We start from the raw sequence: 15,726 nt of genomic DNA, 5'->3' as shown, positions 1-15,726 counted from the left end.
GTGGCAGGGCCCCCCTACCTATTCTGCTTACACCCTGCTCCCCACACCACTCACTCTTAGCCACCCAGCCGCTCTCCTCCAAAGCACCCCACCCTGGCAGGATTGGGCTATCACTTCTTGGGCACTGTCCCATGCTCTGATAATCAACCCTTATCTGCCCTGTGAGCCATTCTTTCAGAACTTTGCCATCTCCTCACTAAGAGAACAGTATCCATGTGCAGATGGCATAAATGTCATTTATTGATGACAGGTTAATGTATGACCTCTGGCCAGGTGTAAGCCTGGGCCCATGAAGCAAGGACTACAGCATCATTGGCAACTGTCCTTCCCCATAGTCAAGTAGGACTCAGCAGGAACCAGTTATTGCTTCTTGAACTCAGGAGAGCCCCCTGCTGGAATCCTACATTGTTCCCCAAACTTCCAGGGTGTCAACCTCTGTGCCTTGAAATTGATGGCAGCTGACATTTATTAACCACTTGATATGTGTCAGGTTTTATTGTAAGTGCTTTCCATGTTTTAATTCATGCAATCATCACAACAATCCTGTGACACTGAAATGGTATATCAGAATGGAAATCAGCTGAATATCAATTCTGGATACAGGTATCATTAATATCCCATCTTGATATTTTGAAGATGAAGAAATATTCTTTTATTCAACAAATATTTTTGAGCTCCTACTATAACCCAGGCACTGTTCTAGGCCCTGAGCATACTCCTATAAGCAAAACACAAAAACCCCTGCCTTCATAAAGCTTAGATAACTGTGAAGGTTAATGAAGAAAATTTTTTGGCAGTGATCTTAAATCAGACCAGACAGTCAGCTACTTCCCCTGCTGGGCCTTGCCTGTCACAGCTGAAAAGCTGCTTCTCAACTTGTGTGGAGCTATCAGAGTTATAGTCATTGGACTGGCAGCCCATCTGCTCTCATAGATGGCTTCAGCTCCAGCTTCATTTGCACCCCTGTGGGCACTGGGAGCTGAGTTGCCAAACTTCTTCTCTCATAAAGACTCCAAGAAGTGGTCTGGGACAATGCCAGAAGAGTTCATAATTCTGTCTTTACCAGCTCTGTGGACAGAGGAAGAGTGCTGATGCCGAAACGTTAAAAACGTTATAAAGTCACTTGGAAAGAGCTTAAAACAAAACAAGTACACTTTGCAATGGAAATTTCCAGCTACATGTAAGAATTTACTAAAGACAGAACCTCAACTTGGTTTTTGAAAAGAAGGCAACTTCCCTTTGTGAATTAGGAACAAAGTAAATTAAGATCTTGATCTCATGGGTACTCTACTTATAAAGAAACAGCCTACCATTAGCATTTTGACAGAACTGATGTGGCCAGCTGTGATGAGGAAGCACTGTCTTTGTAAACTTTACCTCCAGGCCTTTAACATTCAGACGTCCCTTTGAACCTTGGAAGGCTACTATCTCAGAGAGAAAAAGCAGAAAATCAAATAACTAAAGTGATGGCACATCAGAACTGCTGGGACAGCATGGCCTTGCTAAGGAAGGTAGGCTGCTCTGGGGTCACCAGCGGATGTTGAATAATTTGCAGATGTAATTTTCTAAACTGTGATGTGGGGTCAGGAGGGGGCTGATGGTGGGGGACTAGGGTCACCCTAACAATGTAAACATTATGCTGCTATCTTTGCCCTCATACTCAATTCTTATTTCTTCCTGTAAATTACAATATCTTATATTTTTCTGATTTTAAAACGGTACATGGTTAGAATAAAACTGCAAGCATGGCAAAACTAACAATCGAAGGTGACAGTCCCTCATACCGTGACAATGCATTCCAGTTTGTCCAGGGCAGTCATAGTTTATATATGTTGTCTTGGTGTAATTATTAGTAGCAAACCCTTCATTTTCAAAGGCATCTCTGTTTGTACAATAAATTACATGTTACTCTATTCATAACCTACACCCCAGGTTTAACTATGGTTAACTCGTTCAGTCTATTTTCAAAATTCACCCTTGCCTACTAAATTCAGGAGCTCTGAAAGGTGTTTCACATGTGCTTAAGAGCATAATCTTCACAATTATTGTATGACGCCCCATCTTCCCTTCCCTGAGATTTACTTTGACAGTGTGCAGCATCTGTGCAGCATCTATGAAGGCACTCCTGCAGCCCCTCTGCTGCCCCTGTTGGCACTGGGCCACCTCCTTTTACTGTCAAAGTCAGTCAGCCCCACCTGCACTGATGATGCAGTAACATGATAGCTCCAGCGAACCAAATCCACTCAAATTGCTGCCAATGAACCAACTCTTTCTGCTCCACAAAGTCATAATGAATTCTCCAATGAAGTAGGCACTTTTCATGGTGCACTTTGTCAATGTAGTGGCACAGCATGCCCAAGATTTTCATTAAAATAAAAAGTAAAGGAAAAAAGGAAAATCTCTTACAGATTTTTTATGAAAACAGCCCTTTTAGTGTTCATTCTCAGGCTGCCTTCTTAGTTGGCTTTAAGGGTAGATCCACGGGTACTATTGGTGTACATCCCAGTCCTGAAAGTCGAGCACTGATCTTCCACCAAGCTGGAGGGATTTGACTCTGGCCTAAGGTAAGTTATTCCCCAGGAGATGCCTTGGTCCTCATTAAAAGAGAATTCTGGCAGTATTCTATATACAAAGGCATGTTTGACTCATAGTGTGATCTCATTTGCCACATGCAATCATTTAAAAAATCTATTTCTATTAACGGTCCCCTTCCTCTTTATCTTTTCCCCTCCCTCTTCCACATTTTCTTCACAGTATTCCAGTCTCTGTGGTGTTTTATTAGCCTAATGTTTGTTCATTTTCTTACTTCTTGTACTTTATTTTTTATGGTGGTGGGAGAAGGAGGAAAAATCTTTCTTGCCTAATGGTGTCACTTTTCAACTGTCAATTTCTGGCGAACAACACTATGTCATAGCACAGACTCAATGCCATGTGCATGTGAATCCTTAATAATTGCTGCTGTGATTCAAAGAAGAAAGCTCAGGACTTATAATAAATCCTTCATATTATTACCTTTTCGACAGAACATAAATATAGATGTCAAGATATTTAAAATATTGGGTGGGCTCAGGAAATAGAGACATTTTGTTTTTCATGGCATCCAATAGCTAACCAACAGGAAAGAAAGCAGACAGGAATGGTATTTTTGTCTCTTCAGCACTTGCTAACAGAAAACCTACTTTTCATCGAAGCTGCTTAACTGAATGTACATTAAACAGCAAACCATATCAGAAAAACCTTTAGTTTTGATAATTTTCACTGCTTACATTTTTCTGTCTTGGTGTCTCAGAAGTTTCTCTTGCCATTTAGCCAGTAGCTAACCGTTGCATCCCGATGATACATTCAAACATAAGAATTCAGTGTAAGGTCAAAAAAAAAAAGGCTCTCTCAGATCTGGAAGGAGGGAGTTCTCAAAGCTGCCCACATTCCTGCATACTACAGCTCCACATTTCCTAAGACCCTGGCTTAGTTTGCCAAATGGGACAAGTTAAGATAATTTTAAGCAGCCCTAAATTGCACTGCAGCATTTTGTATGAAGGAACTGAAATTCTGTGCTAATTAGGAATATTTATATCATGGGGATGTATTGCAGAGTGGAATTTTTAAAAACCAAATTATACTGAAATCTCACCATAACACTCTCCTTAGACTTCCTGCTGTGGGACCTTCTTCATGGTATAAGTGGCTTCTAAAAAGATCTTTTCAGTGCTTCAGGGATGAAACCTCTTGAATAGTGCCTAATATCCCCCAGCTAATTCAGCATTGCAGCCTAGATTTCTATAGAAGTTTCAGGGCAACAAATACTAATAAACCTTGGAATGATTAAATTAATACAGTTTATTGATAAAGTATTACAGTCTATATTTTGGGAGATTTTAAACTTTGCCAAATGTAAGTCATTATTTGATTAGTGCTATGGTTTGGATGTGGTTGGTTCCCACCAAAACTCATGTTGAAATTTGGTGTCCAGTGTAGTGATGTCAGGAGGTGGGGCTGATGGGAGGGGTTTGGGTCATGGGGGCAGATCCCTCATGAATGGCTTGGTGCTGTTCTTGGGGTGAGTTCTCACTTTTTTTGAGACTGAATTACTTCTCACAGGAATGGATTACTTCCTGAGAAAGTGGGTTGTTATAAAGTCAAGATGCCCCTAAGGTTTTGCCTCTTTGTATGTGTTCATTTCCTCTTTAACTTTCTGCCATGTTGTCCTACAGCATGAAAAGCCCTCACCAGAAGCTGAGCAGATGCAGGTGCCATGCTTCTTGAACTTCCGAGGCTGCAGACTGTGAACTAAATAAACCCCTTTTCTTTATGAATTAATCAGCCTCAGGTATTCTGTTATAGCAATACAAAGTGCACTAAGGCAATTAGTTTATGGTAAACTTGAATCGGTACTATCAGATAGATAATTTAATCTGCTGACTGCCTCAGCTGTCCCTAAAATAATGTCTCTGGCTACTTTTAAATATCAGGAACCCTCTTTTTACTTACCGATTCAGTGTTGAATCACACAAAATAGTATAGTATTTATACATATTACATTATTGATCTAAAGTAGATTTGACTCAAATAAAATTTTAACCAGGCAATGTACTAAGCTTTTGGGATATTGAGTAAAACAGAGATTAGTAGACTAGAAAGGAGGAGAGACAATTATATAAGCTGTTACATAAACTGTGACAAGTTTTATGATAACGAAGGTACAGGATGCTACATGAGTGCATAGCAGGGGCACATAAGAGGCTCTGTGGGGGTTAGAAACATATCAGACAGAGATACATATACTTAATGATGACATGTTTTCCCCAAAGCTATCTAAAGAATATCTCCATGCATCTTTGGAAGGTTTGATGGTGGTCAGGCGGACGAATATGATATTTTAGAATCTCGGATTCTAGAAGAACAACAAAAATTTTCCAATAAATAGAAGCACTGGATATTTTTTCTTTGTTTACTAAACACTTAATAATTACATTAAGAAGGCAAATGCACATATTCACATTATCTTTCCATACACAAGTGACATCAAACTGGAAGACAGAGTGGATATAACAGATGATGGAATTAAAACTGAAATGTACTGTTTTCATTCAAAAGGATGAAGTTACCTTTTTTAGTGGGAAACAAGATTAAATGTAACAAGGATACATATAAGGACTTAAATTTAGATGAGAAAGTAGAAGCAAAGGAAAATCTGGTCTGTTCGTGGTTTGCCCAGGGGGAAAAACATCACAATATTCAGCAAAGTTTTCTGGGATGCTATAGTGAATGTGTCTATGAACAAAACCCATGCAGCCTGAGATGACATTAATAGAAATATATAATTTCCAGAGCAGGTGGGTGTTTAGCACATTGATTGGCTAACATCTGAAAGATGATTTTTCCTTCTGGGGGTCACTTTTAAAGAGAGACAGTGACAAACCCACGTGTTTACAGGAGAGTGAGAAGTCAGGAATGATTTATTAAGTCATTTTGATGCAACTACACTTTGTTGAATATTTGCTTTGTGCTGGGCACTGAGGATATAAAAAAGACAGTTTCCTCCTGTGAAATTGATCATGGTGTGCTGGGGAAGATGGACACATGAACAAATCACTGTGATGTATTCATATAATTGCTGCTTTAAAAGTGCTATGGGAACACAGAGAAAAGAAAATTAATTCTGCCTGGGGGTATTAAGAACCTACCAGGAAAAGATAACATCTGAATTTGGCCCTTGAAGCATGGTGTTCAAATTTCCTCAGTGGTAATGGAACAGGGAATGGAGGAGACAAGGACCTGCCAGGTAAAATGAACAGTGAGTCCAGTGTGCCTGGATTTCATCAGGGGCTGAGGGGAAATGGGGCTAAAGAATCCAACAGGGGCCAGCAAGTTTGGATCTAAATATTTAGAAAATGGGGAGCCATCCGATGCTTCTCATATGAAGAGTGTTCAGCTTGGAGAAGGAACAGTCAAGGTTTCACAGGTGCTTTACACCTTCAGATAACTGCACTGCTGCTGATAGAAAGTAGGAGAACATATCTGTTGAGAAAGGTTCCAAGGAGCAGACATGGTACTAATAGATGAATGTGACAGGCTGATTTTATCCCTTCTATCAACCAGAATAGTCAGCAATGGAAAGGAATGTATCAAGATCCAGGATCACCTTGATATTGGTGGGATCACGCAGAGAATAGATAATGACACCACAATAGTCAGCAATGGATTCTAACTTGTTTTTAATCTTAGGAGCACTATGGAGTTTTCAATTTATCATTTCACTTTGGCTCCTAGGAAGTTGAGAGACAAAATTTTAGCCCACCTCTGGCTAGTATACAAAACCTTATAATATGCCCATTGCATATTACAAGTTATCTTATCTATATTTTCTACTCAGCTAATACTCTAATGTATTTTTACATTTATGTTATGCTATGCATTATGATGAACCATACGAATGCTTTTTTAGTGGAGTGGTATATAAATATATAGGTAAGTGATGAGTCTAACTAATTCTAGAATCATCCCTTTTTCAGTTTATTCAGAGGTACAAAAACCAACATGAACTTCCCTCCTTTTCTACCATGGAATCAATTTCAGAATATTGACGAGAAGCAAACTGCAAAGCAAAACCACAGTGAGATACCACTTCATGCTTGTTAAAACAGCTATAATCAAAAAGACAGACAATAACAAGCGTTGGCAAGGATGTGGAGAAATTGGAACCCTCACACATTGTTGATGGGAATACAAAATAATTGAAGCCACTTTGTTAAAACAGTTTAGCAGTTCCTCAAAAAATTAAACATAAAGTTACCATATGACCCAGTACCACTCCTAAGTGTATATGCAAGAGAATTAAAATAATATATTCACACAAAAACTTGTACACAATGTTCGTGGCAGCACTATTAATAATAGCTCAAAATGGCAACGACCCAAGTATCTATTAATGAATAAGTAGGAATAAGTAGGTAAGCAATGTGCTGTATTTATACAATGGAGTATCATTTAGCCATAACAAGGAATGAAGTACTGACACATGCTAAAACCTGTGTGAATCTGGAAAACATTCTGATAAATGAAAGAAATCAGGCACAAAAACCACATGTATGACTCTCTTTATGTGATATGTCCAGAATAGTTACATCCACACTGACAAAAACTAGATCAGTAGTTGCCAGAGGCTGGGGGAGGGAGAAATAAGGAGTGTGTCCTAATGGGTCAGGGTTTCTTTTTAGTGTGATAAAATATTCTGGAGTTAGGTAGTTGTGAGTATTGTACAACTTTTTGGGATACTAAAAACTACTAAATCTTATTTTAAAATTTTATGGTGTATGAATTGTATCTCAGTAAAAAACAATATTCAAAAAAAATTAGTTGAGGTAGGTGGAATGCGTGGGGGATGGGTCAATTTTATTTTCTTGGAAAAGGTTTTACTTGATTATCATTTCAACCACCTCTACTTAATTCAAGTGCTGTTTTAACTTTCTTTAAAAATCTCATTTAAAAATGCATGTGCCTTAGCCTTGAAATTAGCATAATTTGCTATTTGGAAGGAATTGCTACTAAATGACCATCTAATAGCCAACTCTTTTTTTATTAGTCATGAACTGCCCTCTGAATTAGGTATTAAGACTATGTACAAGTAATTAATTACATCAAATAAATATTTATCTTTGAAATTCAACATCATCTTTCATAGACTAATTTACACATTAAAATATTTATATGAATACTATGCAAAATGTTTATTCACATAAACATTTTAATTCAAAAAAATCAAAAATTGTTTTCCATACTCCCTAGCTAGAGTTCCTAGCTAGACTCTAACCTGGCATCCTACATACCTGGAGGAGGTATATCTTTCCAGTATATTACACAGTACAAAGGAAGGGGCTGCTTGAAACTTTCCAAGCTACAGTAAGTTCTAGAATAAAATTATTTTATTCTAAAAAGATTTGGCAGTCTTTTCCTCTGTGCTGTGATTCTTTCCTGTGAAGAATTAACATTCTTTACATTCTTAACATGCTTAAGACAACATGAGTTTAGATATCTTAGATTTTTTTTTAATCTTGTAAAATCAGTTGGGATATATTTTAGTCCTGTCTTACTCACATTTCCCAGTTACCTGGATTAATTGATGTGAACAACAATGGTGCTTTGAAGCTCTCTGGTACAACAGTGGAAATGATCACATTTCTTGGTTAATGAATGAATTGTTCTTTCATAAGGATTTGTTTATGGAAATAAACAGAGTAATACCTTGATTAGTGAATTCCCTGAGAAGGAAGGACCTTTTAAGAAGTCAGATGTATTAAAAACCTGAACAAACAAAATACTCAGAAAGGTTGGGAAGCTGAGCTGCCTGAGAAGTCTCCATGCACAGCTTCTTCTGCAAATGGCAGCCCCACTGAAAGCAAAGAGGCCCACCCTGGGTAATACCAGGAGCCTTTTAAGTCCCTCCTCTGCCTGCCCATCAAGCTGCCACCTGCTGCACTATCTCCCTCTCTGTGGCTGTTGTCAGAAGCCCTATCTAAGCAAGAGAGAATCTGTATCCTTCTCTTTCACTGTTTAGTGGTCAGTTAACTGATCCTACTCTGAAAGTCTTCTTATAAAAGGGATAACTTTAAGTTAATCTCTAGTTGTGGAATTCAATTTCCCCCCTTAAAAAAAGAAACAACTAATACTTTTAAAAGAATTTTAGACCTGAGTAAACCACTCGGTGGCCTTGGCCACTTGACTGTTCCTGATTTAGCCCTTTAGGGACAAAGACTATGTGGACAGAACAGGTCTGCTCCCTACTGAGGGTTCTGTAAAGCTGGTTCTCAAGCTTCACTTCACTGGTGAAGTTCCACAACGTGTTTATATGAGGGAGTTTGCTGGTAAGATGAATCACTAGGGGTTTATCTTGAAGTTGTGTTTTAATCCAGCGTTTCAAAGAGAACTCAAGAACATCCAGCATTAGAGCCACCGGAACAGAGGTTCCTGAACCTTTTCCCTGGCCAACAAAATCAGCACCTCTGAAGATGAGGCCAGAAATCCTCATTGTTAACATGCTCTCTGAGTGATTCTTACGCACATTCAATTTTAGGAATTCCTAGAACCCATTGTCACCTCTGATAAATACTGTATATTTTGAGGATCATCTGATTTTATTTTAGTTAGCATTGAATAAGGATCCCCATCATACTCGGTCTTATCTGAGGTCTTCAAACACACCCTACAACTTCTACATTAATTCAGTTTGTCTCTAATGAAGCTGTATGTTATTAAAATACATGTTCTTTATTTATAGAGCCATTAGTACATTCAAGTGACCTCTGGTCTCTTCCTGAATTATCCCTCCTTGGGAAAAAAAGCTATAAAGATGATGAATGATGTAAAATTTTAGAAGAATATAAAGGATGGTGGTATTAGAAGATAACTGCATATGCTACTTACTATTTATTTATAGAAATTTTGATATATTTCTATATAATTTCCCCAAATTCACATTCTTAAAAATAATGTATATTTGGGGAGAACTATGAACATTTGGAATCTTCTTCTTAAATAATTGCTTTAAAAGGCATATATTTTCAGATAGATTTATATATATATAAATAGAGATTTTTATATGTGGAGAAAATATTCACTTCTATTCATAACAGTATAGATAGAAGAAAAAATCTTGCAGTTGGTTTTTAGTATAGATTAAAAATTATATTTTAGAGAACATTTTTAAGGATGCATTTGTAAAGCTAGGAAAATTTCTTCTCCAAAAATGTCAACATAACATTTTAAACTAGGGCAGGTGTATTCATTATCTGAATTTGTATAAAATACAACCCAGGCAATCGAGATTTCTTTTCTTTTTTGATAAAATGTTTAAATTAAAGATCATGAGAAAAAGATTGTCTCTATAAATACGATGGTAACTTCATAAATAATTAAAATCTATAATCACAGCTAGAGATACATACTAGATTAATCGGAGACGAGATGAACTATATCGACTCTCGCTCCCATCCATCCCCTCACTAAAGAGCAAAAATGTAATCACTTGACAGAAGTGTTTCTGATGAAAGCCATACAATTATATCATCTGTAGTTTAAGAAAAAAAAAAACAGTGGGGTTATATGTGTTCACTTGGGAGAAAAGGGTTGACATTAGTCAATCTCCATCTTTTTCTGATCTGTTTCTGGGACAGACACAAAATGTGAATCTAGAGAAATGTGTATTGAAAAGACATAGAGTAACAAAAAGGGTAGCAAGCCAGAGAATACGTGCAAAGACGAGGAAGAAAGATGACATCTGAAATACAAAGAAATCAGGTAGAGTTAGAGCATGAGGACTGATCTGAAGACCTCTTAACAGAAAATGGGGTAAAAGGAGAGGGGAAATCAATGGGGAATTGACCACTGACAGAAACATACTTCGAGAGAATGAAATGGGGAACTGAAGAAATTCAGGAATCCACTTAAAAAAAAAAGAAATTGTAAAGAATGAGAATGTGGAAGGAATACTTCTAAAAGAAAAATCGTCTAGCTGCAACAGCTAAACATAGATGTGGCAGGTAGAATAATGGCCCCAGCAATGGGTATGCCCTCATCCTTGGAACCTGTGCATACGTTACCTTACATGGCAAGAGGTACTTTGCAGATGTCATTAAGACTAGGAACCTTGAGATGGGGAATTATCCTGTATTGATCTAATCATGAGTTCTTAAAAGCAGGCAACTATTTCCAAATGGAGAGAATCAGACAGGAAGAACTCTACCCAATGGTGCTGCCTTTGAAGATAGGAAAAGTGTGCCATGAGCTATGGAATAAGCCTCCAGAATAGAGGAAATAAAGCTAGAAAAAGTACGGAATAGATTCTCCCTTAGAGCCCCTAGAAAGAAACATAACAATGCAACACCTTGATTCTAGCCCAATGAGACAGGTGCCAGGCTTCTCACCTACAGAACTGTAAGATGATAAATTTGTATTTTTCAAGTTTTTAGTAATTTGTTGCAGCAGCAATTGAAAACCAATATACTAGATCACAGAGGTGACCAAGGCACTAAAATGGCTAGCTACTCTTATATGAGGAATTAATATAATTACTAATCAATCTCTTTGATATAAGCCCTCAATCCTGCTCAACTTCATGCATCAAAATATCTTCAGTCCATATCAGTTTTATCAAAGGAACATTTTCATAATTGCTGTGAAGTAAGTTCCCTTTGGTAATATAGTCAACAAGGACAAACAAAGGATCCTTATAATTGTTCAATTTGTTATCAATTCAGTAGAGGAGTATATTTCTAAAGGGAAATTATGAATCTCTTCCAGGTCATGATTTAGAGTGGCCTCAAAGGGCTGTTTCCATGTTACCCAAGTATAAAACCTACCAATTAGGTCAATTTGTTAGGGGCTGTAAAGAAATTAAATTGAAATTTAATTAGTAGTTCCCCTTTATCCACGGGGGATACATTCCAAGGCTCCCAGTGGATACTTGAAATGGTATAGTACTGAACTCCGTATATATTATGTTCTTTTCTATATGTATCTATGATAAAGTTTAATTTATGAATTAGGCACACAAAGAGCTCAACAATGACTAATAATAAAATAGAACAATTATGACAATATACTATCAAGTTACATGAATGTGGTATCTCTCTCACAAAATATCTTAGTGTATTGTATAGTACTTACCTATTTTAAGACTGTGGTTGACTTGGGGTAACTGAAACCTCAGAAAGCAAAACCACAGATAAGGAGGGAACTACTATACAGTCATGCATCACTTAATGATGGGGATATGTGCTGTAAAATGCATCATTAGCAATTTCAACATATGTGCTGTGACATGCATCATTAGCAATTTCAACTCGATGGTGAGAACACCATCGAGTGTACTTACTTCAACCTAGATGGCATAGCCCTCCTACACGCCTAGGCTATATGGTCTAGCCTATTGCTCCTAGGCTACAAGCCTGCACAGCATGTACTGTACTGAATACCATAACACAATGGTAAGTATTTGTATATCTTAAAGTAGAAAAGGAACAGCAAAAATACTATATTAAAATCTTATGGGCCCACCATCATATATGTGGGCTGTCGTTGACTGAAACATCACGATGTAGCGCGTGACTATAGCATATCCCAAAGCACACATTAATGCATAGAAATGCACTTATGCTTTAAAAGCAACATCACCAATTGATTAATAAAGTACATCTGTGTCATTTAACCTTAAGGTTGCCCATTATCTTAATCTTTTGTGTAAATAAGTCTTGTAAAACGTGCTTAGCCTGAAAAGAGATGCAGGAAAAATATGGCATTAGCTTGCTTGATGCCTTTTCAATTTCCATCAGCAGTAAGGGTGAGTGCTAGAAGCAGGAGGAGTGAGGAAAGAGGGAGGTGGAGGAAAGAAGAGACAGAAAGGAGGAAGAGGGGAGACGAATAGGTAGAAGAAGAAAAGAGAAAAGAAATATGCAGGGTGAAGAAGACTAAGATGTGTAGTTGACTCTAGTGCTAATTACATACTCCATTTCTTTGATTCCCCCAACAGATGTGAATTAGTGAAAAATGATTATTATTACTATTTTAGGTAAATGGCTTTGAGGCTAAGAGCTGGTTGGGATTCAAGCCAGTTCTTGCAAGTCCAAGATTCTTTCCAAGATGACATTCGACTTCTCTGTCCAATTCTCTATTATCTTGAAATTTATTTCCTTTTTAGAGGAGGAGGAGGAAAGGTCATATTTAAAATCCAGGGTTATGTCCCTATTTGAGAGATGTTTTCATTCAGTTCCTCTACTCACACCTACCTGGGCTAGCCCCAGGAAAGAGTAGTTGATTTTGGTTTTCATTATATCCCTTCCCTTTTTCCCCCCTCCAATGCAAAATGACCCCAACTTGTCTACCTGTAGGACATGAGCCTCCCGTCTCCCGGCAAGATGCTCACATCTGCCCCAACTCGTCAATGAACAAATGAAGCAACACAGCTCCTGGGCACTGTCCCACTCTGTGAGGACTCTCAACCCAGAAGGTCTGTCTGTGAATTTGTCACATTTGGCCCTGGAACGTACTCTTAAGCTCCGTTCTCCTCTGACCTCAGAACACTCCTATAACAATTCTTGCTCCATTCCAGCCCTTTCAGAAGAGGGCCTTCTTTCTCCTAACTAGGACTTAGCCCCCTCTCAAATGTCATAGCAGCTGTACTGCAGACTAATTCATATGAAATTTACCAGGTCTGGAAAAAATTTAAACAGAAAATATCCTAGGTGTACACAGGAGAACCCAAGTGTGGTGATGAAATCAGAGAAGAGGTGACTAGGAAGACAACAGAAAGGCCTCCAGTCATTCTGGGGCCCTTCAGTGACTGGAACATGGTTTTCTAAAGGGGAGGCAGTCAATGCCAAGCAGAAGCCTTCAGACCCTCAACTTCCTCTTTAATTAGCTTAACGTGAATGATAATTCTCACATTTTTACAGAGCTTCACCATTTACAATGGGGCTTTTATATCTATTACTTCATTATTGTCTCTATTTGATTCATTAGGTCCTGTGGGTCAGACGCACTAAAGGTCCCTTAAGCAAATAAATCAAGACTAGAACCCAGGTTTTTTGTCTCCTAGGCCAGAGTTTTTCCTCATACCACAATACCTGTGATGATGCAGGAAATGTGTAAAAGAAAACGGAAGTGTGAAATATGAAGTATAACAGCATAATACTAATAAATGCCTTTCAGATATTTTTTTAAAAATTAAACTTGCTTAATGTTATTTACAGATTTTTTCCACTGAAATTATGATACTGTATGTCCCTGTCTAGATTTGAATAATAAAAGTTTTATTTCATTGCCTGCTATGAGTTGAATATTTATGTCCCCTCAAATGCATGTTAAAACCCTAACCCTCAATATGATAGTGCTTGGAGATGGAGCCTTTGGAAGGTAATTAGGCTGAGATGGCATCATGAGGGTGGGACTCTCATGATGGGATTAGTGTTCTTATAAGGAAAGGAAGACAATGGTCTCCTTCTCTCTCCACCTGCATGCACTGAGGAAAGGCCATGGGAACACAAAGCCACAAGACAGCTGTCTGCAAGCCAGGAAGAAGGCCCTCATGAGGAACTGAATCTGTTGGCATCTTGATCTTGGAATTCTCCATCTGTGAAAGGACTGTGAAAATTAAGTGTCAGTTGTTTAAGCCACCAAGTCTACAGTATTTTGTCACAACAGCCCAAAAGACTTTAGACACTATGCAATATTATCAGGCTATTCATCAATCTAAAAGAAAATTTGCAAGTCAAAAATAAAGCCCACCAGGCGTGGTGGCTCAATCCTATAATATCAGCATTATGAGGCCAAGGCAGGAGGATCACTTGAGACCACGAGTTCAAGACCAGCCTAGGCAATACAGTGAGACCTCATTTCTACAAAAAGTTTAAAAAACTAGCCGAGTGTGGTGGCGCATGCTTGTAGACACAGCTACTTAGAAGGCTAAAGTGGGAGGATCCCTTGAGCCTGGGAGGCAGGTTGCAGTGAGTTGTGATCGAACCACTGCACTCCAGCCCGAGGGTCAGAGAGAGACCCTGTCTCAAAACATAAAGATAAAAATAAAGCCCATGTAGTATACACAGTAAATTCATATTTTTCTCAATTATATTTTATAAATTCAATATATTTCACTATTTTAAAAAGTATATTTGCAATTTTAATCACTCCTCCAAAGCAGGGCCTCTCAACTTTGGCACTTTGGATAAGATAATTCATTGTCATGGGCTGTCCTGTGCATTCTAGAATGTTTAGCAGCACCCTTGGCCTCTACGCATTAAATGCCCATAGCACCTGATATAGTTTGGGTGATTGTCTCCCCAAATCTCATGTTGAAATGTGATCCCCAGTGTTAGAGGTGGAGCCTAGTGGGTGGTGTTAGGGTCATGGGGGTGGATCCTTCATGAATGCCTTGGTGCCCTTCTGTGGTAATGAGCCAGTGCTCACTCTGTTAGTTACCAGGAGGTCTGGCTGTTTAAAAGAGTTTGGCACCTCCCTCTCTCTTGCTCCCTCTCTGGCCAGGTGCTAGGCCTGCACCCCCTTTGTCTTCCACCATGAGTAAAATCTTCCTGAGGTCTGGACTAGAAGCAGATGTTGGCGCCATGCTTCTTATGCAGCCTGCAGAAACGTGAGCGAAATAAATCTCTTTTCTTTATAAATTACCTGGTCTAAGGTATTTCTTTATAGCTATGCAAAGCTATGCAAAGACTAAAACAGCACCCTTCAGTGCTCAGTTATGACAGTCAAATATGTGTCCCAATATTGCCAAATGTCTCCTAGGGAACAAAATTGTCCCATATTAAGAATTAGCTCTAGAGTCTAATGTGTAGGTACTTCTTGCAACAATTACATTATCTATGTGTCTTTTTAAATTCATTTACATTGAGTTTAATTAAGAGATAGCAAGAATAATATTGTGGTTTCAACAATAAAGGCAGTGAAACTGCATGTGCGTTTACAAGAAGGAGGACATTAAGCTCAAAAAAGAAGTGGACCAATTGTGATGGAGGAGTTTCATATAGAAATGTGAAGGTCTACATTCACATTTCCAGGGAAACCCATCGTGAAATCCATTGTGAAGGATTGCATGGTCCACACTGTGTATTCTACAATTTTCAATAATCACAGTATAATTTTTAAGACTTAGCTTACTTTTTCCTTTTTGTAGATACAACTTTTAATTTGAGGAAAGATATGGGTGTTAACCCTACTTACCTT

The sequence above is a fragment of the Macaca thibetana genome, chromosome 3 (genome assembly GCF_024542745.1).
Source record: "Macaca thibetana thibetana isolate TM-01 chromosome 3, ASM2454274v1, whole genome shotgun sequence".
Classification (NCBI taxonomy): Eukaryota; Metazoa; Chordata; class Mammalia; order Primates; family Cercopithecidae; genus Macaca; species Macaca thibetana.
Note: the sequence above shows the minus strand (reverse complement) of the source record.